This window comes from Podarcis tiliguerta (assembly GCF_965153285.1).
Source record: "Podarcis tiliguerta genome assembly, chromosome: 16".
Classification (NCBI taxonomy): domain Eukaryota; kingdom Metazoa; phylum Chordata; class Lepidosauria; order Squamata; family Lacertidae; genus Podarcis; species Podarcis tiliguerta.
The window spans coordinates 1,428,097-1,455,918 of record NC_139549.1 but is presented as its reverse complement, the minus strand read 5'-3'; the positions used below and the strand labels follow the sequence as shown (position 1 = coordinate 1,455,918).

The window sequence follows — 27,822 nt, the reverse complement described above, 5'->3', positions numbered from 1 at the left end:
CCTAGCCTTTGTCAGCTTCAGTGTGGCTTTCCTAGCCAGGAAGTTGCCTGACAGTTTTAATGAAGCCAAGTTTATCACCTTCAGCATGCTGGTTTTTTGCAGTGTGTGGTTGTCCTTTGTTCCCACCTACCTGAGTACTAAGGGGAAGTACATGGTGGCTGTGGAGATCTTCTCCATCTTGTCCTCCAGTGCAGGCTTACTGGTCTGTATCTTTTTCCCGAAAAGCTATATAATTATGGTGAGGCCTGAGTTGAACAACAGAGAGCAGCTAATACAGAGGAAAAAATCATCATTGTAATGTGGTACTCAACCCAACTAAAGTTATTCATCATTTAACCGCATTGTAAGCAATGGAAATTTAGTCATAGCTAAAGATCTAGCTTCCAGAAAGACATCTACTTCTGCTTCATTGACTATGCAAAAGCCTTTGACTGTGTCGATCACAGCAAACTATGGCAAGTTCTTAAAGAAATGGGAGTGCCTGATCACCTCATCTGTCTCCTGAGAAATCTCTATGTGGGACAAGAAGCTACAGTTAGAACTGGATATGGAACAACTGATTGGTTCAAAATTGGGAAAGGAGTACGACAAGGCTGTATTTTGTCTCCCTCCTTATTTAACTTATATGCAGAATTCATCATGCGAAAGGCTGGGCTGGATGAATCCCTAGCCGGAATTAAGATTGCTGGAAGAAATATCAACAACCTCAGATATGCAGATGACACAACCTTGATGGCAGAAAGTGAGGAGGAATTAAAAAACCTTTTATTGATGGTGAAAGAGGAGAGCACAAAATATGGTCTGAAGCTCAACATCAAAAAAACGAAGATCATGGCCACTGGTCCCATCACCTCCTGGCAAATAGAAGGGGAGGAAATGGAGGCAGTGAGAGATTTTACTTTCTTGGGTTCCATGATCACTGCAGATGGTGACAGCAGCCACGAAATTAAGAGACGCCTGCTTCTAGGGAGGAAAGCAATGGCAAACCTAGATAGCATTCTAAAAAGTAGAGACATCACCTTGCCAGCAAAGGTCCGTATAGTAAAAGCTATGGTTTTCCCAGTAGTGATGTATGGAAGTGAGAGCTGGACCATAAAGAAGGCTGATCGCCAAAGAATTGACGCTTTTGAATTATGGTGCTGGAGGAGACTCTTGAGAGTCCCATGGACTGCAAGAAGATCAAACGCATCCATTCTTAAGGAAATCAGCCCTGAGTGCTCACTGGAAGGACAGATCGTGAAGCTGAGGCTCCAATACTTTGGCCACCTCATGAGAAGAGAAGACTCACTGGAAAAGACCTTGATGTTGGGAAAGATGGAGGGCACAAGGAGAAGGGGACGACAGAGGACGAGATGGTTAGACAGTATTCTCGAAGCTACAAACATGAATCTGACCAAACTGCGGGTGGCAGTGGAAGACAGAAGTGCCTGGCGTGCTCTGGTCCATGGGGTCACGAAGAGTCGGACACGACTGAACGACTAAACAACAACAACAAAGATCTACCTTGTCATCCATGAAACTCACAATGCAATCCCAACCAAATATACTTATCCTCAGCTACGTTGCACTACTATTGCAGCCCCAATGTTGAGTAGAAAATGAGAGAGACAACAAAAAAAGAAAAAAGAAAAAGAGGACAGAAGAAGAGAAATAGAAAGAAGCAGAAAGAAATTGGGAAAGAAAGAAGAGAAATAATTGAGAAAAGAAAAGAAACAATTAAGGGGGGGAAATGACTTAATGATTTTCCACCAGCTGGTTACATAAAAAGCGGGGGAGGGGGATTAAGACATTTAGTCCATATAAAGGATTGGATCTGGCCATTCTCATGTCTTTGCTCAACCCCTCCTTTGGGCCTGCAGGTCAGGGCAGCGTGCTTGGCGTGCCTTGTGTTCATCCACATTTGAGTGGAGAAAAATGATGGGTGAAAAAAGATAATGTCTTGATTGGACTAGGGCAAGAAGGCTCACCAGATCTTTGGCTGGAGCCATCCAAACACCCCAGCTAAACTAGAAAACTGCCTTTGTACCAGGCCTGGTGTTTTGATATCTCAGGATTGGGTCTGGGTCTGTCATAACGTAATTTTTACAACCACCAGAATAAGTCTAGTGTCGTGAAAGAAAAGCAGGATTGTTCTCCCCCGCAAAAAAAACTTTTAAACGTTTTTAAAACATTTTTCTTAAGGGAAATAGTGATGGTGAGGTGAATGTTACTATATTCTGAATATATATATATATATATATATATATATATATATATATATAAATCAACAGCAGGATTTAGTCATTAACATAATTTAATGGTTGGCCTATGTGTCTATGGAATAAGTCTCTTTTTCTTGGGCCCTGAATACCAGAGAAAATGCAATGGTTCCTATTATCTGACGGCCCCATGGACTGAGATTAGGAAATGAATACTTTTTAAGGTACCATTACCATCTGATGCCAGCTTATTCTGTGGACTACTCTGAGACCCCCAGGTATAGGGTGGTATGTAAATTCAATAAAATCATCATCACTACCATCATCCTGAATTAGTGATAGGATTGATCCTGGAATCTGACCACAATTGTGCCATTTCATATGCCTGAAAGGCCAACACAACTTTGTGTTAGTCGTTTTTTGTTTCTTGATGCCTCTCTTTCTTGGTGGCCTTATAGATGCTTTGGAGCTTATTGTTGCCACACCGGCGAGCCAATGCTAAAAAAATAAGATGAAATTAAAAGCCACTTGACAGACTGGCTCCAATACGTTCAAAAAACCAAAGATTGAGTTTAGACAAGAGAGATGGTCTGTCAAAAGAAACATCCAAGTTTGAAAAAGAGCTAACTCACAATAAAGGAAAACATATCTCAGGAATATGTTGTTCTTGTTTAGTCATTTAGTCTTGCCCGACTCTTCGTGACCCCATGGACCAGAGCACGCCAGGCACTTCTGTCTTCCACTGCCTCCCGCAGTTTGGTCAAACTCATGTTCGTAGCTTCCAGAACACTGTCCAACCATCTCAGCCTCTGCCGTCCCCTTCTCCTTGTGCCCTCCATCTTTCCCAACATCAGGGTCTTTTCCAGGGAGTCTTCTCTTCTCATGAGGTGGCCAAAGTCTTGGGGCCTCAGCTTCACGATCTGTCCTTCTAGTGAGCACTCAGGGCTGATTGCCTTCAGAATGGAGAGGTTTGATTATCTTGCAGTCCATGGGACTCTCAAAAGTCTCCTCCAGCACCATAATTCAAAAGCATCCATTCTTCAGCGATCAGCCTTCTTTATGGTCCAGCTCTCACTTCCATACATCACTACTGGATAACCATGGCTTTAACTATATGGACCTTTGTTAGCAAGGTGATGTCTCTGCTTTTTAAGATGCTGTCTACGTTTGCCATCGCCTTTCTCCCAAGGAGCAGGCGTCTTTTAATTTTGTGACTGCTGTCACCATCTGCAGTGATCACGGAGCCCAAGAAAGTAAAATCTCTCACTGCCTCCATTTCTTCCCCTTCTATTTGCCAGGAGGTGATGGGACCAGTGGCCATGATCTTCGTTTTTTTGATGTTGAGCTTCAGGCCATATTTTGTGCTCTCCTCTTTCACCCTCATTAAAAGGTTCTTTTATTCTTCCTCGCTTTCTGCCATCAAGGTTGTGTCATCTGCATATCTGAGGTTGTTGATATTTCTTCCGGCAATCATAATTCTGGCTAGGGATTCATACAGCCCAGCCTTTCACATGATGAATTCTGCATAGAAGTTAAATAAGCAGGGAGACAATATACAGCCTTGTTGTACTCCTTTCCCTATTTTGAACCAATCAGTTGCTCCGTATCCAGTTCTAACTGTAGCTTCTTGTCCCACATAGAGATTTCTCAGGAGACAGATGAGGTGATCAGGCACTCCCATTTCTTTAAGCACTTGCCATAGGTTGCTGTGGTCGACACAGTCAAAGGCTTTTGCATAGTCAATGAAGCAAAAAGTAGATGTCTTTCTGGAACTCTCTAGCTTTCTCCATGAGAAGAAGAAGAGAAGAAAAGTTTGGATTTGATATCCCGCTTTATCACTACCCGAAGGAGTCTCAAAGCGGCTAACATTCTCCTTTCCCTTCCTCCCCCACAACAAACACTCTGTGAGGTGAGTGGGGCTGAGAGACTTCAAAGAAGTGTAACTGGCCCAAGGTCACGCAGCAGCTGCATGTGGAGGAGTGGAGACATGAACCCAGTTCCCTAGATTACGAGTCTATCGCTCTAAACCACTACACCACACTGGCTCTCATAATCCAGCGCATGTTTGCAATTTGGTCTCTGGTTCCTCTGCCTCTTCTAAATCCAGCATGCACTTCTGGGAGTTCTCGGTCCACATACTGCTTGAGCCTCCCTGTAGAATTTTAAGCATAACCTTGCTAGCATGTGAAATGAGTGCAATTGTGCGGTAGTTGGAGCATTCTTTGGCACTGTCCTTCTTTGGGACTGGGATGTAGACTGATCTTCTCCAATCCTCTGGCCACTGCTGTGTCTTCCAAATTTGCTGAGAATGGGAAGTGAAAGAAGAGCAAGTTCAAGTTGTAATTGTGAGATGGGCACAAGATCTTGGATATAATATCTATATGGAACAATGGGAAAGATTATAGAGGAAGAATATAAAATTCACTGCATGCTATAATCTTAGGCAGTGCATAATGAAAATGCTTTATAGATGGCATCACACTCTAGCAAAACTTGTTAAAATGTATAAAGGTAGATCACCAGCCTGCTGGAGGTGCAAAAAAAGAGACAGGGACATACTTACACATGTGGTGGAATTGCACAGCCATCAGGGAATTTTGGGACAAATTATATGATGAATTCAAAAAGCTATTGAGATTTTCATTCAGAAAAAGACCAGAAGCCTTCTGCCCAGGAATAATGTCAGCGGAAATCAGAAAAGATATAAGACCATTGTTTATGTATGGAAGAACAGCAGCCAGAATATTAGTGGCAAGAAATTGGAAAAATGAAACACCACCCACGATAATAGAATGGGAGACTCTTATGATTGAATACCTCGAACTGGCAAAGATGACGGGGAAAGAGGGCTCTCAAACCAGAAAGTATTCAAAGAATGGAAAATATTCAAAGACTACCTAAAAACTTATTGTCCAAATAACGATCTCCTTGCGGAATTAAACTGATCCTTGTAAAATACAATGTGCAAATGTTAATTTGTTAGGGTAATAAAAGGCTGTGCTTTAACCATAAATAACAATACAAGTACAATGAGAAGAATCGGAAGTCTTTTATTTAGAAATTCAATTAACGATTGCATAATAATGCAAATTCATGTTTTGTATGTCAACCCTTTCTTTTCTTTTTCTTGTCTTAATCAATTTTTTTTTATCTTTATGTATGTATATATATTTGTATTTTAATTCAATAAAGATGGTTTTAAAAAAGATAAGGAGATTGGCCTGTAAATCAAATAACTACACCAGCAAGTTCCACTCCCATCCTATGGGAAACTTGGTAAAAATGTTTCATTTTGGCAGACATAGTGATCACACATATGAAATAACATGAGCATGGGGAGCTGTATGCGCCCTTTTAGATGATAACAGAAGGGAGACTGCTTTATGTTGGACAACTGCTTTTAAAAAACAGTTTTAACACATCTCTACATATAAATATATTGCACAATGATTTTTATTTGAAAGACACTTTTTTGAATACCTCATTTTTCTTGTAGATGAGAAAATTATGCTGAGTTAAACATGTTTTCTTTCTCATGTCTCAGAGAACCTAGAAGTCTGAGTAGTGATTATTTCCCCTCTAATTACCAGGTTAACTGTGATTACATTTTCTCCAATTCCCTGTTGACCTGTAGTGGGCACTAGCAAAATTACAAAACAACAGTGAAATACAGATTTGTATTATTTCCTGTGCCATTTAGAACTAAGGCTAGAAACAGACACAACTTCATCAGTCTGTTAGCTGCAACTTCACACTGCATAATATTTGCTTGAATCAATTCCATACCAAGTGAGTTGAAATTAGGTCCCACGGAAAACAAGGTGACAAACTAGTAATAATTTAAGTCCCTTTCAATTTAGTAGGCACTATATTCAATTAGGCATGATCAACTGAACATTTTCATGGAGAAGCTGCAGTTCTGAATAAGTTTATTATCTTCTCTGTAATTATCAAATTAACTATGATTATTTCCCCTTGTTTTCAAAGTTTCTGGGGAGTGCCCATGGCAATGAGCAAAACAATCGGTTGGCACTGAATAAACCATCCATATCCCTTTCCCCCATTCAGAAAAGAGAAAGAGACAGGCAGAAATCCGTCATTCTGAAATGCAAATCATCACATCTGCTGAATAAGGAGCCATTTGAATCTAATTCCAGGATTCACAGCTCGTTGAACAGCAATGCTGGAATAGGTGAAATTCTTTCTAGAAATCAGATTTTAATAGAAAATGATGGTGTTAGTTGTGTTAGTATTTGTGCTATTGCCTCAAGCAGTGTGCACGCTTCCAAATGCTAAATGTAGTATCAGGGACCCTCTTCCTATTCTCCACAAGTATTATCAGCCTGGAGATCTCAATATCGCTGGCATTTCTTCGCAAAACTTTGTGTTTTCAAGTTCAGTGACATTTGAAAAACCTCCTTCTACTGAGCTCTTTGGTGATATCATGTAAGGAGTTTATAAAATGTACCTGTTCTGATAAAATTATTGCAAGCATGGCTTTGTGGATGAGCATTTACATTCACCATAATCTTCTTTCGAATTGTCTGCTGTGGGGTAATCTATTTCCTTATCTGCTATAACTTGTTCTTTATCATACAAGGTGCAATAACTGTCCTACTCAAGAATTGGGTCAGTCCTATATTTGCACTTCTGAACTAACTGCCTGGAACAGCCTATTAAATTGTAGGGGAATGATATTTTGAACTGCATTGTCTATTAGATATTCTGGATTGGATAACAATTTAAAGGCATTATTACCATCCTGGATTATCATCCTGGTACTTTCAGTATATCTTCTTTTGTTAAATATATGGTACATGATAATTTCAAAAATCGGAATAGATCTGATTTAAGCAATACAAAGCCTCCCAAATTTCTACTCTAACTTGGCCTTCTTTAGCCTCTACCAATTGCCATTATTAGATGCATATTGAGAAGAGTAAAGGGGATAAAATGCCAGTGGATGCATGACCACAGTCAACTGACTCTTTCCTGTATATGAGCTGTAATACATAGCTTGATGAAACGCCACATTGTATTGAAATGTGGCCCATATAATCTGCAGCAGATGCACCATTTTGTGGCATGTAACTCTCCTTACAGGGTACTGAGCCAGCTCTACCAGCACATCGTGGCCTTGGCATTTGCTGTAAGGGAAATCAATTTAAACCCTCAACTCTTACTCAACATCACTCTGGGCTTCCAGATCTATAATAGCCAGTTCAGTGCAAGCGCAACCTATCAAGCTTCAATGGAACTTCTCTCCACTCAGGAAAGATTAATCCCAAACTACAAGTGTGACACCCGGAGCAATCCAGCAGCAGTCATCGGGGGACCTAATTCCAATGTCTGCCTCCATATGGCAACCATCTTGAGCAACTACAAGATGCCACAGGTAAGCTTGCTCATGAGCAGGATATATGAGCAAACCACAGGGTGCTTCTCTTGCTTTATAGATGTGGTTTGGAGGTTAAAGTGGATGTGGCTGAAATCACACTGGAAGCCTTGCAGGAAAACTTGACTATGGGGAGAATGTCTACATTATCTCCGGTCCATTCGGCATAAATAGAGATTTCTGTCTTAGAGCCTATATATACCTTTATCTTAATTTTGTTATGATTTGGTAGTACAGTGGCTGTATTGCCAGAGATACACACATCAACCTATAAGAACATGATAATATGGGAATGTACTGTTTATTTTAATGTTTCTTCAGCTTGCATATGGTTCTGCACCAGTCCTGGATACTGAAAAACAAGGTGCTTTCATCCAACAGATGTTCCCAAATGGGACTCACCAATATATGGGGATTCTCCAGTTACTTCTTCATTTCAGGTGGACATGGATTGGGGTGCTTTATCTGGATGATGACAACGGAGAGAGGTTTGTGCAGAATGTGCTTCCCATCTTCTCCCAAAGAGGCATCTGCTTTGCCTTCATAGAAAGTTTACCAAGACAAGGATCCTCCAGTGCTTTTGGTGAAATTGTGGGCCAGGGGATCAACATGACTGTGGGAATCATGACGAGCACTGCCAGTGTGGTGGTTGTCCATGGTGAAATTCAGACCATGCTTGTCTTGAGGACATTGATCCAGATTTGGGAATTCAATCATGGCCTAAAGAATGCAAAACTCCTGGTTATGACAGCTCAAATGGATTTCACATCATTTCGTTTGCAAAGACAGTGGGATATAGACTTCATCCATGGTGCTCTGTCTTTTGCAGTTCACTCTAAAGGGGTGTTAGGATTCCATAAATTTATTCAGAACAGGAACCCCATTTCAGAAAAAGAAGACAAATTTCTTAGAGTATTCTGGGAACATACATTTACCTGTCTTCTCCCTGACACCAAAGTAGACATGGCAAATGAGGAATTCTGCACAGGAAACGAGAAGCTAGACACTCTTCCAGCATCAATTTTTGAAATGAGTGCAACTGCTCATAGTTACAACATCTACCTGGCTGTTTTTGCGATAGTTCATGCCCTGCAATCCATGGATTTGTCCAATTTCAAAAAGAAAGCAGTTGCAGGAGGACAGAGAAAGAAGTTTCTCATCAAACTGCAATGGCAGGTAAAATGAAAAAAGAAATTGGTCCCTCTCTCTGCCAAGTCTGGATTTGGGGCAGCTGCAAACTTGGTTTCTCACTGATCCATTTTTCAACTTGTTTTCTGGTGTTTCTTGCTCACAGTAAACACATTAAACACTGGTTAGTTTGGAAATACCTAAGCATATCAACTTAATGACATTCCTTTCAGAGCCAGCCTTCTTTCTTTCAGGACCAAGACGTGCAGTGGCCTCTGGATTTAGACTAAACCGATCCACAACAGATCAGGCAATTATTCTTTATCACTTAGCCTGGAAATATTCAACACCTCGACGGAGCCAACTTTGCGCAGCTTTCATAGATTTGAAAGCTGCGTTTGACAGTATTCCGAGGAATTTACTTTGGGATAAACTTGCCTGTTGGGGAATAGATAGAAGACTCCTGTGGCTTATCTCCCAACTTCATGCCGGTTCCGTGGCCAGGGTGAGATTATCCCCTGCTGGAGACCTGACCAATCCAGTGCCAGTAAATAGGGGTGTACGCCAGGGTTGTATTCTAGCACCTCTTCTTTTTAACTTATTTATCAGTGATATGAGGAACCCATTAGCCGTCGCACAAAAATTTATCCACACCCCTCGTATAGCAGATTACCGTTGCCCTTTACTTCTTTACGCAGATGATGCGGTACTGCTCTCTTACTCCAGAGTGGGTTTAAGGAGGGCACTAAAGATCTTTGTGACATATTGCCACTCTAATCATCTGTCTATTAACCACACCAAGTCCAAAGTACTGATATTTTCAAGGAGTCGAAAACTTTATTCATGGAAACTGGAGGGCACGAAAATTGAACAAGTGCATAAATTTAAATATTTAGGAATTTATTTTCAATACAACTTAGGGTGGAAAGCGCACGTTGAATATCTTCAAAACAAGACAAAAGCCCTTTCATACTCCCTCATCCGTTTTTTCTACTCTGAGGGGGCCCTATTCATCCCTGCAGCCTTGAAAGTCTATAGCATTAAAGTGATGGCCACAATAGCCTATGCTGCACCCTTATGGGCTGCCTTTGCAAACCTCTCACCTTTAGAGTCACTTCAAAGCCAATTCTTACGCCGACTTCTAAAATTACCAACATGCGTAAGTAATGCGGCTATTCGCCTAGAAATGAAGATCCCCTCAGTGGAGTTAGTTATATGGAGGAGAGTTCTGATTTATTGGATATCACTATGGCATAAACTCCCGAACCACTATCTCATTCAATGCATGTGGCGAGATGACTTCACAAATTTGTGGTCAGGAAAAATCCATGCCAAACTGCTGTCCTATGAGATCTCGCCCACTGAATTGCTCAAACTGGATCTAAATGTGGCAAAAAGGTGTATAAACCAAAGGCTGGATGATGCGGAGCTATACCAAAATTTCGTAGCTGCTGGTGGAGTATGCTCACCGTTAAACTTTGGCATAACCCCTATCTAACGCGCTCCGTCCTATTTAACATCACTTATGGTCGCGTCTCTCTGTTATGCCTTTATTAGAGCTAGGTTCAATGTCTTTCCAACAAACGTGCTGAGACACAGATTTTCCAAGGGCCAAGTCCCTTCAATGTGTGCTTGTGAAATGAAAACACCTGAATCTCTTCATCATGTTATGTTTATCTGCCCTTTGTACAGCTCAGCCCATGCCAGCATACTAAACTCCATAATCCAGCCTATGGCTGGCAAACTAGTAGACCTACAGCTTGCCTGGGTACTTCAAGATGTGGATCCTTATATTACCCTTCAGTTTGCTAAATTCCTAACAGCCGTCCTCTCGTATAAGAGACGGAATGGAATGTTAGCTGATTATTGATAGATATAAGAATTTTTTATAATGACATTAGATATTGATTTTAGTGTAGTGCTTAAAAATTTTAACCTTAATTTTAAACTTTTCTTATAATGGCTAATATATGTCCTTGTGAGATGTGAACGGTGTTATACTATGTGTGATTTGTACGAGTCCGCCGTTTTATTTGATTTGTTTTGTTCTGTGTGCTGTGTTCCAATATGGGCGTAAAGCCGAATAAACATATGATTGATTGAATGCACAGTATCTCCCTTTTACTAGATATTTGGCCATCCAAGTTTCTTGGAGCATGATAAAGTCAAATGCTTGATGAAATAGTTATCCAGACTCCTGGGCACGTAGGTGAACCAGCCTGCCGTGTTCCAGGAGACAATTTTGAGGGTCATAAGCGCCCAATGAGCAAGCTGGTCTTTGCACCTTCATACTATTTGGTTAATGTCACTGTAACTAAAGTTTGTTTTACATGTTGGTGAACTTCAGAATAGGCAGAAAAAACACATATTTCTACTAGTATAAGAAAGCAACCGTCCACACACCGAAGCATGCTCAGTAGTCTCCAGAAGACAAGGAACATGGTGGAACAAGGGGGTTTGCCCTGCTTGAGCCCATAGTACCATAGCGGAGAACATCACTGGCTTCCTGCCTGGAACAATGAACTGCCACATCCTGCACTGATCATTTAAAGAGCCCATTGATCCTAGTTTGAAGTGTGTTGTATTACTGCCTTGCTTCTCTCTTAAGATCTCTCTCTCTCTCTCTCTCTCTCTCTCTCTCCCTCTCCCTCTCATTCTTCCCTTTAGCTCCAACGTTTTCTACGAAATGTTTCATTTAACAACAGTGCTGGGGAAAAGGTTTCATTTGACCAAAACGGGGCCTTACAATCTGGATTTGATATTATAAATTGGGTCACATTCCCAAATCAATCTTTTCTTAGAGTCAGAGTTGGAAGCATAGACCCAGATGATCCCCAAGCAATCACTATTGATGAGGATGCCATTGTATGGCCTAATATCTCTTACCAGGTAAAGATCCACGAAACTTTTCAGATGGTTCCCATTATTTTCCCAAAGTTTAAAAAGCAGTTTATTCTTCAGAATTGGAACCAACTTTGCCTCTTTGAGAGCCAGTGTGGTGTAGTGGTTAAGAGCGGTGGACTCGTAATCCGGTGAACTGGGTTCATGTCTCCGCTACGTCACATGCAGCTGCCAGGTGACCTTGTGCTAGTCACACTTTTTTGAAGTCTCTCAGTGCCACTCACCTCACTTGTGTTTGTTGTGGGGGAGGAAGGGAAAGGAGAATGTTAGCCGCTTTGAGACTCCTTCGGGTAGTGATAAAGCGGGATATCAATTCCAAACTCCTCCTCCTCCTCCTCCTCCTCCTCCTCCTCCTCCTTCTTCGTCTTCTTCTTCTCTTTCTCATGTCAGCTAGATGAGGCTCGTTTATCTTAAGCACAACCAAGGTGGAAGTTCAATCAGTGCTACTGCATAGAAAGTAAATCCTAAGACTCAGGCAGATTTATTATGCCATGCCAACGTCAATCTCGTTCTCAGCTGTAGATTAAACTATATCATACAAACTATCTAGACCTATTTTTAGAATGTTAAAATATTCTGTGCTTTCTTTTATGTACAGTCGCTTCCCATTTCTCTGTGCAATGACAACTGTCATCCAGGTTATAGAAAGGGCAAGAAGGAGGGGAAGCCATCTTGCTGCTATGATTGCCTTCCATGTCCAGAAGGAAAGATCTCCAACCAGAAGGGTAAGCATGATAATGTATCAAGTTCTTTGAAGTATTGCATGGAGTCCACTGGATGCATGTCAGGCTGACACTCATTTATCTAATGATTCTAAAAAACGTTTGTAGTTCAGTTTTCCATATATTTTCCTACAGATTTTTGGATTAGAACTCTATAACATACCTCAGAAAAAAGTGAATTCTGAAGGTTAACAGTGTTTTCAGTTCTTGTATTATTTCAGGAAGAATGAATAGGCAATTTTTATTGGAGATGCTAATATTGATCAGTTTGAAGTGAATGGATACATGAAAACAAAGTCCTTTTGAAATAAACTATTGTCAAGGCCCATAGGTTTAATTCACAAGTTTACTTACTTGTCTTCAAAAACATCAAATATATGTCAAAAATATCAATACAATAACCTGTTCTGTCCAACTTAGAAAAAACTTTAATTTATAATCAAAACCGACAAATATCGCTCTGGAGAGCTTCATTTACACCCTTACTCCACAAAGTTTGAGAACAAAGAAACCCAAAGGCAACTTCCTTCAAAATGGAGATTTGCAACCAAAAGCCCTTGTCACCTGATCTTATATTAATCACTCACATGTTAGCTGCTAGAGAACAACACCCAGTTGATTATCAACTCAAAACAAGCAGGCAGTCCCATTTCAGTGAGAATTAAACCAATTATACTTAACAAATCTGTATAACAACTCAAACGGAATGACCCTTTCCTCCATAAATTATTTCAGTTTGATGGTGATGGTTGAGAGAATACAGACTGATATGTGTAATGTAGGCAGCCCTGAAGGGAGCCCCGTTCCGGGATGTTTTTAATGTGTGACATTTTAATGTATTTTTGATCTTTGCTGGAAGCCACCCAGAGTGGCTGGGGAGCCCAGCCAGATGGGTGGGGTACAAATAATAAATTAGTAGTAGTAGTACAGTTGTATGTTATGCCACTTGACTAAAACAAAATAAATATTTTGATATATACATCCAGGCAAGATGGCAGCAAAGGCATTACTCCCATTTTAACATGGACAAAATGCAGCAGTGGTATTTCCCTGTGCCACTGAGCTCTTAGCATTTGGGTGCAATATAGTGTATCATGTTTTGACCTATTTGCCTTCATTTGGGTTTTTCCAATATCAGAGCATGTACAACAAAATGAAACATGTTTTGAAAACTACATTTTCTTCTTTTAGACCTGGATGCCTGCTTCCAATGTCCAGATGGACAATATCCAAACAAGGACCAGGATTCATGTATTCCAAAATATATAACCTTCTTGTCCTATGAGGAAACATTGGGCCTCGGTTTGGCTCTCCTTGCTCTTTCCTTGTCTTTCATCACAGCTTTGGTGCTGGGAATCTTCATTATGCACAGGGACACTCCCATCGTCAAAGCCAACAACCGGAGCCTCACCTACACTCTCCTCATCTCCCTCATGCTCTCCTTCCTTTGTGCTCTGCTCTTCATTGGCCAACCTGAGAAGGCAACCTGCCTCCTCCAACAACTTGCTTTTGGCTTCATATTTACTGTGGCTGTATCAAGTGTGCTGGCTAAAACCATCATTGTGGTCATAGCTTTCCGGGCCACCAGGCCAGGGTCTAAAATGAGAAAATGGGTGGGGAAACACCTGGCCACCTCAATTGTTCTTTCCTGCTGCCTGATTCAAGCCATTATTTGTACTGTGGGGTTGTCAATCTCTCCTCCATTCCCATATTTGGACATGCACACAATGCGTGATGCCATTGTGCTGCAATGTAGTGAAGGTTCACCTCTCATGTTCTACTCTGTGCTGGGCTTTTTGGGCTTCCTAGCCTTTGTCAGCTTCAGTGTGGCTTTCCTAGCCAGGAAGTTGCCTGACAGTTTTAATGAAGCCAAGTTTATCACCTTCAGCATGCTGGTTTTTTGCAGTGTGTGGTTGTCCTTTGTTCCCACCTACCTGAGTAGTAAGGGGAAATACATGGTGGCTGTGGAGATCTTCTCCATCTTGTCCTCCAGTGCAGGCTTACTGGTTTGTATCTTTTTCCCGAAAAGCTATGTAATTATGGTGAGGCCTGAGCTGAACAACAGAGAGCAGCTAATACAGAGGAAAAAATCATCATTGTAATGTGGTACTCCATCCAACTAACGTTATTCATCATTTAACCGCATTGTAAGCGATGGAAATTTAGTCATAGCTAAAGATCTACCTTGTCTTTCATAAGACTCAAAATGCAATCCCAACCAAATATACTTATCCTCAGCTATGTTGCACTACTTTTGCAGCCCCAATCATGAGAAGAAAATGAAAGAGAGAGACAACAAAAAAGAAAAAAGAAAAGGAGGACAGAAGAAGAGAAAGAGATAGAAGCAGAAAGAAGATGGGAAAGAAAGAAGAGAAATGACTGAGAAAAGAAAAGAAACAATTAAAGGGGGGAAAGGACTTAATGATTTTCCATCTGTTGGTTACATAGAAAGCAGGGGAGGGGGATTAAGACATTTAGTACAGATAACACCATCTTCTCTACTTTCTGTTAAATAATATTTGTTTTAAATCAAAGTGTCTCAAAGTCATTCATTTCTTTTCCCCATGAAAAGTCCAAGAGGAGTTCCCAAATTATTATTATTATTGGTAGATGTCAACCATGTTTTTTCCTAGTTATCAAATTGACTTCACTAATTCCCTTTGCCATTTCTCCAGACTGAGTAATAGCAAATTCTCCCATCTGTGTCCACAAGTCTCTTCACTCGTGATCACATATTGGAATAATATTCCAAAATTCTTGTCCCGTGTCTTTAAGAACTGTGCGACTCTGCATGCTTTGTTGTTAGTTTACGCCTTCCTTTAATAAAGGATTGGATCTGGCCATTCTCATGTCTTTGCTCAAAGCCTCCTTTGGGCCGGCAGTTCAGGACAGCCTGCTTGGCCTGCCTTGTGTTCATCCACATTTGAGTGGAGAAAAATGATTGGTGAAAAAAGGTAATGTCTTGATTGGACTAGGGCAAGAAGGCTCACCAGATCTTTGGCTGGAGCTATCCAAACACCCCAGCTAAATTAGAAAACTGCCTCTGTAGCAGGCCTGGTGTTTTGATACCTCAACCACTGGAATAAGTCTAGTGTCATGAAAGAAAAGCAGGATTGTTCTCCCCCTCAAAAAAAGCTTTGGAATGTTTTTAAAACATTTGTCTTAAGGGAAATAGTGATGGTGAGGTGAATGTTACTATATTCTGAATATATATATATATCATCAGCAGGATCTAGTCATTAACATAATTTAATGGTTGGCCTATGTATCTATGGAATAAGTCTCCTTTTCTTGGGCCCTGAATACCAGAGAAAATGCAATGGTTCCTGTTATCTGACGGCCCCATGGACTGAGATTAGGAAATGAATACTTTTTAAGGTACCATTACCAATTGATGTCAGATTATTCTGTGAACTACTCTGAGACCCCCAGGTATAGGGTGGTATGTAAATTCAATAAAATCATCATCACTATCATCATCCTGAATTAGTGATAGGATTATTCCTGGAATCTGACCACAATTTTGCCATTTCATAGGGCTGAAAGGCCAACACAACTTTGTGTTAGTCTTTGTTTCTTAATGCCTCTTTTTTTGGTGGCCTTGTAGATGCTTTGGAGCTTATTGTTACCACATCAGGGAGGGCTGTGAAGCCTACTGAGTTCTGCTGATATGTCGGGGGGGGGTATTCTTCTGCACCTGCACAGTAAATGCTAAACATGTGATTAACTCCCCAGTAATTATCAAATCAACTGTGATTACAACCGCTTCTGCAAATATCATGGGAAATTCTATTGGCCACTGGCAAAATAGTAAATTCTGACTCTAGCTAGGTATTAACATCCACTGTGCCATCAGACTGAGTGCCAATAAAATGCATTCTTGAATGTCCCGGCTTTCAAGCTCAGCTGACTGAGTGATTATTCTGCTCAGATGATGAAACTAACAGGCACTCAAATGATAATGTGGGAACTGATAAAATGGTTTCTCACTGGATGGTTTTCATCCAAGATTATTCTGTTTGGAATACTGGCATTAGTGTGGCTGCCTCAAGCTGGTTGCAGACTCCCTGTTCTTAAATCTTGCAGGGATGAGCATACTCCTAGTCTTCACAACTATTATCAGCCAGGTGATCTCATCATTGGGTGCATTATTTCACAGATCTACATATCTTCTTACCAGATAACATTCACAAAACATCCCTCTCAGGACGTAGGTGATGAGCTCATGTACGGAGCTAGGTTTTAATGATGATGATGATGACAATAATAATAATAATCTTTTCAGATAATATTCTCCGGATGGGTCTATGAAGATGAGCTTTAGCTTCAGTAGTTAGGGGGATGACCTGAGCTCATTCCTTACTTCCTTATCAGAAAGGCATTCTGCCTCTACCGCTACCTTTTGGTATATTCTTATTTGCTGTGCTGTAGTAGATGATAATATTAGCATTAAAAGTAGTAATAAATGCAGATATTCTCTGACATTACTTCTCTCAGTAACCATGTGGACAATTTCTGAAGCTGAGTTTACAATTGCTAAGCCTAATCCTATTATTTGTAAGTATGATCAGTCCTGAGACTTCACTGTTGCTGGCATTATTTCTCAGATTTACATTATAGTAAGCTTTTAATAGATTTTATCTCTGTTGAATTTCTTGAACTTGCTGCACACTGCTGAGAGACTGTTGTCAAAACATGTGCTACTCCCCTGACATATTTAGAAGGCAGCTGGGCTGCCATTGACTCTGGGTGGCTTCCACTTGAGGCTAGAAATGCACTTATTTCTTAGTTTTCATAACCACAATTATCAGTTTCTGTTGTTGATCATTTGAGCTTGAGGTATCTTTTGACCTGATTTTTTAAAAACTCAACAGCTGGATTTTCTTGATTATAGGTGACAGCCAACTAAATCATGCTAACAGTAGATGCTTTGAAATCAGTATCTGTTTATTCCAATGGATCTGTTCTGATCAGCCTTGTCTCTCACCCCATATATTTACTAGATATTGTCTTGTATTTTCATGATGTGACCTCCTTGATATTTATCATAGAAGTGGAAAGCAGTCCGAACAAATAATCAAACTTCCATTGTAGGTTTCTGACTCAAAATTACCAGAACATCCTGGCCTTTGTATTTGCTGTTAGGGAGATAAATTGCAACACTCATATCTTACCCAATGTCACCCTGGGTTTCAACATCTATGAGAATTATTTCCATCCAATATCTACACTTCAAGCCTCTATGGAAGTCCTCTGCACACGGGGAAGATTTATCCATAACTACAAATGTGAACCCCAGAACAGTTTGGCAGCGGTCATTGGGGGACCTGACTCTAATGTCTGTCTCCACATGACAGTCATTTTGAACAACTATAAGATTCCACGTGTAAGTTGGCTACCCAAGGAACTGGAAGTTTATAAATCTGGGGTGGAGGTAGGAAGAGGAGTGTCTTAGAGAGTCAGGCTGCATGCTGCTTAAGGAACAAATATACACCAAGGAAAAATAATCCTTAAACTGGCTTCATGTGCAGTTCCAAACTGCCGGTGTTTGCTTCCCCGCTCCTCCACATGCAGCTGCTGGGTGACCTTGGACTAGTCACACTTCTCTGAAGTCTCTCAGCCTCACTCACCTCATAGAGTGTTTGTTGTGGGAGAGGAAGGGAAAGGAGATTGTGAGCCGTTTTGAGACTCCTTAAGGGGAGTGAAAGGTGAGATATCAAGTCAAAACTTCTCCTCCTCCTCCTCCTCCTCCTCTTCTTCTTCAAACTAATATTCCTTTTATGACCTCTGTTAGTCCAACTCCCTATTCACTGCAAGAACCCACAGCATTCCTAGCAAGTGGACATCCAGCTCTCCTTAAAGACCTCAGATGATTGAGAAATGCAGAAGCAGTGCTGGAGAATCAGGCAGGAGTGTAGGTCAAACATAACTGTGGAATCTTTTCTGCCAACCTAGCAGTTCGAAAGCACGTCAAAGTGCAAGAAGATAAATAGGTACCGCTCTGGCGGGAAGGTAAACGGCACTTCTGTGCGCTGCTCTGGTTTCACCAGAAGTGGCTTAGTCATGCTGGCCACATGACCCAGAAAAACTGTCTGCGGACAAACACCAGCTCCCTCGGCCAGTAAAGCGAGATGAGCCCCGCAACCCCAGAGTCACTCACGATTGGACTTAATTGTCTGGGGTCCGTATACCTTTACCTTTACTGCCAATCCATGGGGGTGGAGTCCTCTGCAGCAACATTTTTATTTTATTTTTTAAAGAGAGAGTCCCTTAGACACAGTAACACAGTCATAGGAATTGGGGTGGGGAAGAGAGATGTGTGAAAATGGCCTCTTGGACACAGCAGCTGAGTTGCCAGCCTGATCACCATTTTGCAATATGCACAATGCCCTGGATCCAGCAATGTTCCAGGGATTTGCAATGGTGTTGGGAACAGGAGAAGAGGATGGTAAAAAAATAAATATTTTGAGGAAAACCCTGCAAAGTAGTTTTCTCTTCCTACAGGGATAGATGAGAGAAAGAATAACTGTGTTTTGATAATGTCCAGGTCCTCTTAAGGGCGGGGGGCGGATCCTTCTGCTTAATAACAAAGACTAGGTCTGTTTATGACCTCAATGGATGATTGGGAAAAAAGCATTACATTTTGGCAAATGTATCCATGTATTTGGTGTAGGAAATCAGGTAATGGACATCAGGGGAAGACACCCCCCCCCTCTCTTTGATCTGTACAGCAACATAAAAATGCAACTCAAAACACAGCAAGGAGAACTGACTTTGCTGCTTTTTCAAACTACTAATGTGTACATATCCAGAAAAAGAAAGTTGCAAAATCATCTTTCAATATTTTTTTTGAAAATACCTTTCCCACTCTTCTCGTTTTTCTTGATTTTCTTTAGCTCACCTACAGCTCCGCTCCAGAAACCACCAGCAACCCCCAAGCTGCTTTCAAGTACTGGATGTTTCCAAGTGCATCCAGTCAACACAAGGGTCTTCTCCGATTACTGCTGCATTTTGGGTGGACATGGATTGGAGTGCTTTATTTCAGTGTTGCAAGTACAGATATATTTGTACAGAACATGCTTCCCATGTTTTCCCAGAATGGTATCTGCTTTGACTTCATAGAGAAATTTCCCCGAATAGATTTTTCCAGTGAGATTGAAAAAACCTTGCAGGAGGCGATTGGAACATTTAGGGTCATCATGGGAAGCAAAGCCAATGTGGTGGTCTTCCATGGTGAGACTCATACTATGATAGTTTTTAGAAATTGTATTCAGTATTTAGAGTTTTATGATATATCGGTGAACACCCACGGTAAGGTATGGCTTATGACAGCTGAGGTGGCTTTCACGTCCCTTCCTCTTCAAAGAAGATGGAATGTAGACATCCTGCATGGTGCACTATCCTTTGCTGTTCACTCAGAAGAGGTGCTGGGGTTCCATAAATTTCTTCAGATGAGAAATCCTGCTTTAGAAAAAGAAGATGGCTTCATCAGGGTCTTCTGGGAAAAGGCATTTGAATGCTTTTCCCCCATATCCATGGTTGACACGGAGGTTGATGAAATCTGCACTGGAGAGGAGAGGCTGGAAACTCTCCCTGCATCTATTTTTGAAATGAGCATGACTAGTCACAGCTACGGTGCCCACAATGCAGTCTATGCTATCGCTCATGCTTTGCATGCCATGCATTCATCCAGATTCAAGTGCAGAGCAACAGCGGATGAAGGAAAAAGGAAGTTTCTTAATCTACATCCATGGCAGGTAACGTTCTGAACTTAAAACTATCATAGATCTCACCCTATCCATGGGTGAAGAAACAAACCGTCCTTGATTGTTTATAAATTAGTGGTGAGCAATCTGGCTTTGCCTTAATTTGCAATTTCCTCAATGACTTCAGAATCTGACATTATAAACTCACACAGAAGTTGTATTTCATAATTATATTAGAATTAAAAATTTGCTCCAATATGAGGTGGCCTGTGGACCTTTTAAACCAGGCATAGGCAAACTCTGGCCCTCCAGTTGTTTTGGAACTACAATTCCCATCATCCCTAGCTAACAGGACCAGTGGTCAGGGATGATGGGAAATGTAGTCTCAAAACATCTGGAGGGGCAGAGTTTGCCTATGCTTGTTTTAAGCATTCTGCTCCTCATTTTCTTTATCTTCCTTAATTGTACAAGTCTGTCTTGAGAGTCTTGGAAGCAAATATGCCCTATGCACTCTTTACAAGTGGGCCTTGGGTGTCACTGGGATGTTTTACAAAAAGAAAGGCAGCTTTCATCTATTATTGTATATGTATATTGAATTTTTTCCCTTAAGAATGCATCCTTGACAGGTTCCCTTTTCTCCATGCATTCAAAGCATACATGAAAAGTGGAGTGGTACTATCTATGCGCATTGGCCTCACCACCACCACAAGTGATCATTGCCAGTGGCTTCACACCCCAGGCACCTCTCTATTCTTTGAAGATATATGAAGCTTTACAGGTGAAGGCTTCTCTGTGCAACTGGGAGCCCTGATCATGAAAGTTTTCCAAATGATATTTGACTGTATGTCCACAGCTCCCACACTATAATTTTGCCTAATAAGTGGAGGTTTTGGAGGTAGAGCTTATTGGAATGCTCACACAGTTGGGAGAGTCAGCGTAGGGTAACTCAGGGTTTCCCAAACTTGGGTCTCCAGCTCTTTTTGGACTACAATTCCTCTCATCCCTGACCACTGGTCCCGCTAGCCAGGGATGATGGGAGTTGTAATCCAACAACAGCTGGAGACCCAAGTTTGGGAAACCCTGGGGTAAATGAATGGAGACATACAAATGAAGAGTTTTGGTTTAGCACAGAAGAGGATACGCAGACAATGAGTACATACCCTCCTCTTCCCCTCCAAGTCTTAACCTTTTTATTAGTTCATCCTTATATAAGCCCAATGATTGGATCAGGGAACAAATCTACAACGACAGCACCTCTTTTATTTGCTCTTCTATATTGCCTCTAATTTGATCATCGGCATTTTTACGGTGCAAATGTGTTTCTCCCTTCTGTTTAGATGGTCCACTTTCTGAGAAGTGCTACATTTAACAACAGTGCCGGGGATACGATTTCCTTTGACCAAAATGGGGAATTGTTAGGTGGACTTGATATTATCAACTGGGTTACTTTCCCCAACCAGTCTTTCGTTAGAGTAAAGGTGGGAAAGATAGACCCTAATGCTCCCACAGACAAAGTGTTCGCCATTTCAGATGGTATCATCATATGGCCTGACAGATTTAACCAGGTAGGACCAGTGGCGACGCTACCTGCTACAACACTGGGAGGGACGTACATCCAGGGGCAAGGCTGACACGCGTCCCAGGGGGCATGGCACGTGTAGTGATTTGGGGAAATCTTAGTAGAATAAAACTTTGGCTCATGCAGAAGAATAGCATTATGGGAGAGCCAAAAAAACCTGTAGAATGCTGGGAATGTGTATCTGGGTTTAATTGCAGACTTTCTGTCTTTAGAAGTGTGAACCGGGTTATCTCCTTCATCTGCAGGGAGAGAGATTCTATTTGATTTATAGTTTTGACACCTGGGGTCTCAGATGTAGATTCAGTATGAAAAGGCTATCAGGCTAAATTTACAACTAAAAGGAATCTGGTGTGTCTCTGGGGATGAGAGGAGGACGCTTTGATTCTCAAGGTCCTTATGAATAAATAGACTTCAGCTGTCCAGTCTCCTAACAAGCCTGAGTTATTGTTCCCCCATGTAACCATTGGTGAATTGCTAGTTAATCTAAAGAACTGATTGGCTCCTAAGTTGTGTACCCCTGTGGGATCCTAAGGGATAAAACTTCCAGAAATTAAGTTGCAAATCGCAGACCATCTTGCCAGGCTTACCATCTTGTCATGCAAAGCCTTTGCTATGCAGAGCAGCCTGCCCTGGGCCCGGGGGCGCGGGACCAGCCGAGACACTCTTTTGAATTGCTAAGCTTTGTATTTCTGTTCCTGCTGTGAGTATGTGCCTAGTCAGTGATATTCTATAATGTTTTTATTTTCTGTTTGAAACCTGTAAGAAATATGCATGCTTTTATTTTCTGAAATGATCCTTTTTTAATAAATTTGGAAAAGGACTTTTGCTTTCTTGTATTCTGTGCCTTTTACCGGGGAAGCTGAACCAGTGCCTAATCCACTCAGACGCCTAGCAGAGTACCTGTTGGATTTCTGGCTGTGTCACGGTAAAGTGACATAGAGTGGGGCAGTCTGGTAAATACTGAAAGGTGATCCTCCTCCTGGATTCCTTTTGGGGGACTGATCCTGAATAGGAGGTGGTGGCAGCATACTACTGTTTGACTCGTATTCCGCAAACCCTTTCATGTCCCTATCCCTCTCCCTACCAGGTCTTGCTGGAGTCGGAGGACTGGTGGGGGGGGGTGGATAGCGCGTGCGAATGCTACAGTGCGCGTCAGGGGGGCTGTGCGGTGAGCATCCCGGGGAGTGAGGCAGCCGCAATGTCACCCCCTGGATAGAACCCGTGGCGGCCACCACCACCCCACCTGCCCCCACCTTCGTCCACCAGTGGCTAGGGCCTGTACACACTTCTACATGTATGCACTTAATTTCTGCATTTAAAAAACCTCTCAAAACAAAGCAAAAACAGTTCATTGCCTAGTCCAGTGATGCTGCCAAATTCTGCATGTCAAGTGCTCTGAAAGCGAAGCTGGAAAAGCAACCCCCCACACACACATTCCTCACTCACTTGCTTATTTAGCTGCATCACTTAGTGCTATTCCTCCCACCCCACCCCACCCCCGAACAAGATGTATGACTGCATTCTCAAATTGTGAAAATGTTGGGATTTACAGGATCTAGGAAAGGGAATATTTGAGGAATTTCATTGATAAACTTACCACAGTAGCTTCCGAAACTCTGTCCAGCCAGCAGTCACTAGACTAATTTTTCACAAAATACATTGGTAGGCACAAATAAATGGCAACCCCTTCTTCTTCAGCCGCCCATTTCTTAAGAAAACATCGTGAAGCTTTCAAAACACTATTTTCCCGTAACTGTTAAAACAAGCCCCTCTTTCATTTATCAACAGGCTCAACCTCTTTCTTTATGCAATGACAAATGCTCTTTGGGTTACAGTAGAAAGAAGAAAGAGGGAAAGCCACCTTGTTGCTATGATTGTCTTCCATGTCCAGAAGGAAAGGTATCAAACCAGACAGGTAAGAAATATTTTTTTTATATGGAATATGTCAAGTATTTGGGCATACAGTTGTATTAGAAATTCATTTCACTCAGGTCTAAAAATTCATTCAAAGCGGGAAAATTATTAAAGGCCATACAGAAAATATGGTTGTTTCAGAATGGCCAGGGATGACACACAAAAATAGATACCCATAATTTGGGATTTATTTGTGTGTGTGTAGTAAGGCTGACCAAAATGCTCATATCAGCCATCTCTCTCTCTCTCTCTCTCTCTCTCTCTCTCTCTCTCTCTCTCTCTCTGTGTGTGTGTGTTTCTGTGTGTGGTGCCTATAAAGAGTATATAATGATGATTACAAATAACAATGTCTGGATGTGCTCGTAAGAATCTTTTAAAACTGAATGCAGACTTTATAAGGTCTAAAGTCGAAGTGGACTTATTTTTGGTTATCTATTTATGTATGCTTTATTGTTACGGCAAGGAGAATATACATTTTACATATTTGGGTCTTCCTGGTGGTTTAATTATTTTTTGGGAGATCCTTATTGTGTTTAGGAATTATATCTACAGTCTATCTATATACATACACATTATAGGTGTTCAAAAGCCCAAGGTAGTTGAATGTGCATGTGTACTCCATTTCCCTCCCACCCCCTCCATGCTGCCCCGGGTGCTGGCAACCCCTGCTATGCCACTGAAGCACATTGAGTCAAATGCACCTGGAATACCCCTTTGCTGCTTCAATATATGATGTAACAGTGAGTGGACATGGTCAACATGCACAGGGATATGGGAGATGGGACCAGTGCATTCATGACCCCTACATATTTTAAGCCCATAACTACATCTGTAAGGAAACATTGCATGTTAGGAAATCGACTCTAATTATGAAACAAATGTCATCATTTGTATGCTAGGCCTGAAGAGACAGAAGAACATTCACTGGCTTTGTTTTACTTTTCTTTTTCAGACATGGACGTCTGCTTTCAGTGTCAAGAAGATCATTATCCGAATAATAACAAAACTTTTTGCATTCCAAAATATATAACTTTCTTGTCCTATGAAGAATCTTTAGGCTACAGCATTGCCATTTCTGCCCTCACTTTTTCTTTCTCCACAATTTGGGTGCTTTGGATATTTGTTAAGCACCGAAACACTCCCATCGTCAAAGCCAACAACCGGAACCTCACCTACACTCTCCTCATCTCCCTCATTCTCTCTTTCCTTTGTGCTTTGCTATTTATTGGCCAACCTGGAAAGCTGACCTGCCTCCTTAGACAAGCTGCATTTGGCATCATCTTCTCAGTGTCAATTTCTTGCATCTTGGCCAAAACTGCCATTGTGATTCTCGCTTTCATGGCCACCAAGCCAGGATCCAATATGAGGACATGGATGGGGAAAGATCTGGCCAGCTCCATTGTTCTATGCTTCTCCTTTATTCAAGCCACCATTTGCACAGTGTGGCTGGTAACTTCTCCTCCATTCCCAGATATGGACATGCACTCCATGACTAAAGAAATTATACTGGAGTGTAATGAAGGTTCCACTATCATGTTCTACTCAGTCCTGGGCTTTATGGGCTTCCTGGCCATTGTCAGCTTTGCTGTGGCCTTCCTAGCCAGGAAGTTGCCTGACAGCTTTAATGAAGCCAAGTTCATCACCTTCAGCATGATGGTGTTCTGCAGTGTTTGGTTGTCTTTTATTCCAACCTACCTGAGCACCAAGGGGAAGTATATGGTGGCTGTGGAGATCTTCTCTATCTTAGCCTCCAGCTTGGGACTACTGGGTTGCATCTTTTCCCCAAAATGTTACATCATTTTGATAAGACCAGAACTGAACAACAAAGAGCAACTTATGAGGAAAAAAAGTAAAGAATTTTAAGCCCAAATAGTCTCAAGCCAGCTCTTTGAATCAAATTTACAATTCAAGTCTATTTTCAATGTAAACCTAATCACACCTGTAGGGGAATCATGTTGAACTCAAAGTAATTTACTTCCTATTAAACATAGGTTGAAATGGTGCATTCCCTTGTAGTAAATGGCACTTTATTGTTGATTCAGTTATTTCCATTGAAAATCACGATTAATTTTAATTGCACTGGGAGCTAAGCTTACTTACTTACTTATTCACTTACTTACTTACTTACTTACTTACTTAATTAGGTGACTTAGTCCACCTTTCATCCGTTGATGACAGGGTGGGATAAAGGTTGGTTGGCATTCACCTGTTTGAGAGACAATAGGGAGTGCATCCAGAGGTGAAATCAAACCACGGTGTCAGCAGCACCAAAATGACTTACCTGGGGCATGAACCTGAATGGTGTGCATGGAGTGTCAGGGACGAACCAGAGGTCTCAAGTTCCCCAGAGGGAGGGGGAAGCCTGGGAGCAGAAGATGTGGATGAGGTGACTGAGGGGAAGGGAGGCAAGGAAGAGAGAGAGATCGGAATAAGCCCAGGAACTTTCCATCTCTCCAGCCCTTCCTGCTTAGGGCAAACCTCTTACGTCTGTTGTCAATAAAGTTGCAGTCTGATTTCACAAAAATATTGGTTGTCATGTCTCTTATTGTCAGAGCTGGCTCTAGGTCCCAGCTCACAGAGGACCAACGCTAGCCGGTAGTAATGTACAAAAGTCTTTATTGAAGTACAGTTTCCATTTTCAAACTGGAGCGCCCCAGCTCTACGTCTAGGGTTTAGACCGGCGAAGCTCCATCTGAATCTCCGCCCCCTGTACACCAGTTTAAGATTGTAGCCTTACTCCACCTCTTCCGTCTCTCCTTTCTCCTCTGGGTCCTGCTACCCCCCGGGGTCCCTTCCTTCCTGGATTCTTCCGACGCAGATGTTGACCCCCCTGACTCCTCCCGCTCTCTTCGGCGGGCTTTAGGACCTGGCTCCCTATCCGGGCTGCCAACTGCGCCGCCCTCCCGTACATTTGAACTTGGCGCGCACGCCCAGCCTTCAACCTTCCTCTCGACCGTTTCCTCGCTCCCCGATGGAGGCGTGGCCAGTCCTGCCTCATGTCCTCCCTCTGGCAGCGCGCCGCCTGATCCCGATGCCTGGGACTCCTCCCCCCTACTGCACTCTGGTGTGGACGCTGGTCCTGATTTCCAACTGCTGCTCTCTGAGTCCCCTCTGGCCCCTTCTTCCTGGGGTGTCCCCCTAGGCACCCCCCTTGCCCTGACCATGGGAGCCCCTTTCTGTGAATCTTCCAATTCACTGGAAAGACTCAGAGACCTCGGACCGCTGTCATCGCTGACATTTCCTTCGGACTCCTCCCCCTCGCTCTCCATTTCCTCCCTTTCCTGTGCCCCTGCTCCTGAACCCCTGACACTTATTCTTAGAATTGGGGAGGACAGAAGAGTGTGGAGGGGATGCCTTGCTACACAAGTATATATTTCCCACAAAAGAGACACAAACCTTTTGATTCCTGGGAGGTCACCTGAGTATCAATCTGTACAGCAATGTGATCCTTCAAGAGTAAAATAATACCCTGATAAAACTGAACTTCAACTTCCTGGTCAACTATACTTGTTGTTTTGCTGTTGGCTTTTATTTTAATCTCTACATCAACACTCAGCCTAGGCCAGACCAGTGTCAGTCTTAAAACCTTGGGCTCCTATCACACTAGGCTTTCAGTCATGTCTCTGTAGCACAGAAATGCAGATCTATGAGCAGCAAAAAAACACTCTATTTTAATAGTTATAAGGTTTTTCTGTCCTTATATTGTCTATATGCTCTATTTATGAATATAGTCAATAAGTTGTTCATTTTTCACACTTCCACCACACATGAAGGAAAGTGTCCTTGTGACTGCAAGCTCTCCAGTACAATGGTTGGGTGTCACAGAGTAATGTTTTTGAAAATAATCAACGTCTTGGTATTTTCTCACATCAGTGTGGTGTAGTAGTTAAGAGCGGTGGACTCGTAATCTGGTGAACCGGGTTCACTTCCCCGCTCCTCCACATGCAGCTGCTGGGTGACCTTGGGCCAGTCACACTTCTCTGAAGTCTCTCAGTCTCACTCATCTCACAGAGTGTTTGTTGTGGGGGAGGAAGGGAAAGAAGAATGTTAGCTGCTTTGAGACTCCTTCGGGTAGTGATAAAGCAGGATATCAAATCCAAACTCCTCCTCCTCCTCCTCCTCCTCTATATGTCTCTGTTAGGGTGTTTGGGGGTATGAGAATGTACTGAAATCTTGTAAAGAACACGCAGCAGCAGCAACAACCACCCTGTGATTTTGTGCAGGCTTTCCCTGATCCATAAGATGAAAGCCTGTCTCAGATGTAGGAATTCTTGTTCCC

At 42.0% G+C, this 27,822-nt stretch overlaps 1 protein-coding gene across 2 annotated transcripts in view; it reads right to left on the bottom strand.

Annotated features, from left to right (window-relative positions):
- LOC310666072 (uncharacterized protein) overlaps positions 1-27,822 on the bottom strand; it is a 1,539,811-nt gene that overhangs the window by 553,520 nt on the left and 958,469 nt on the right. The window lies entirely within an intron of this gene.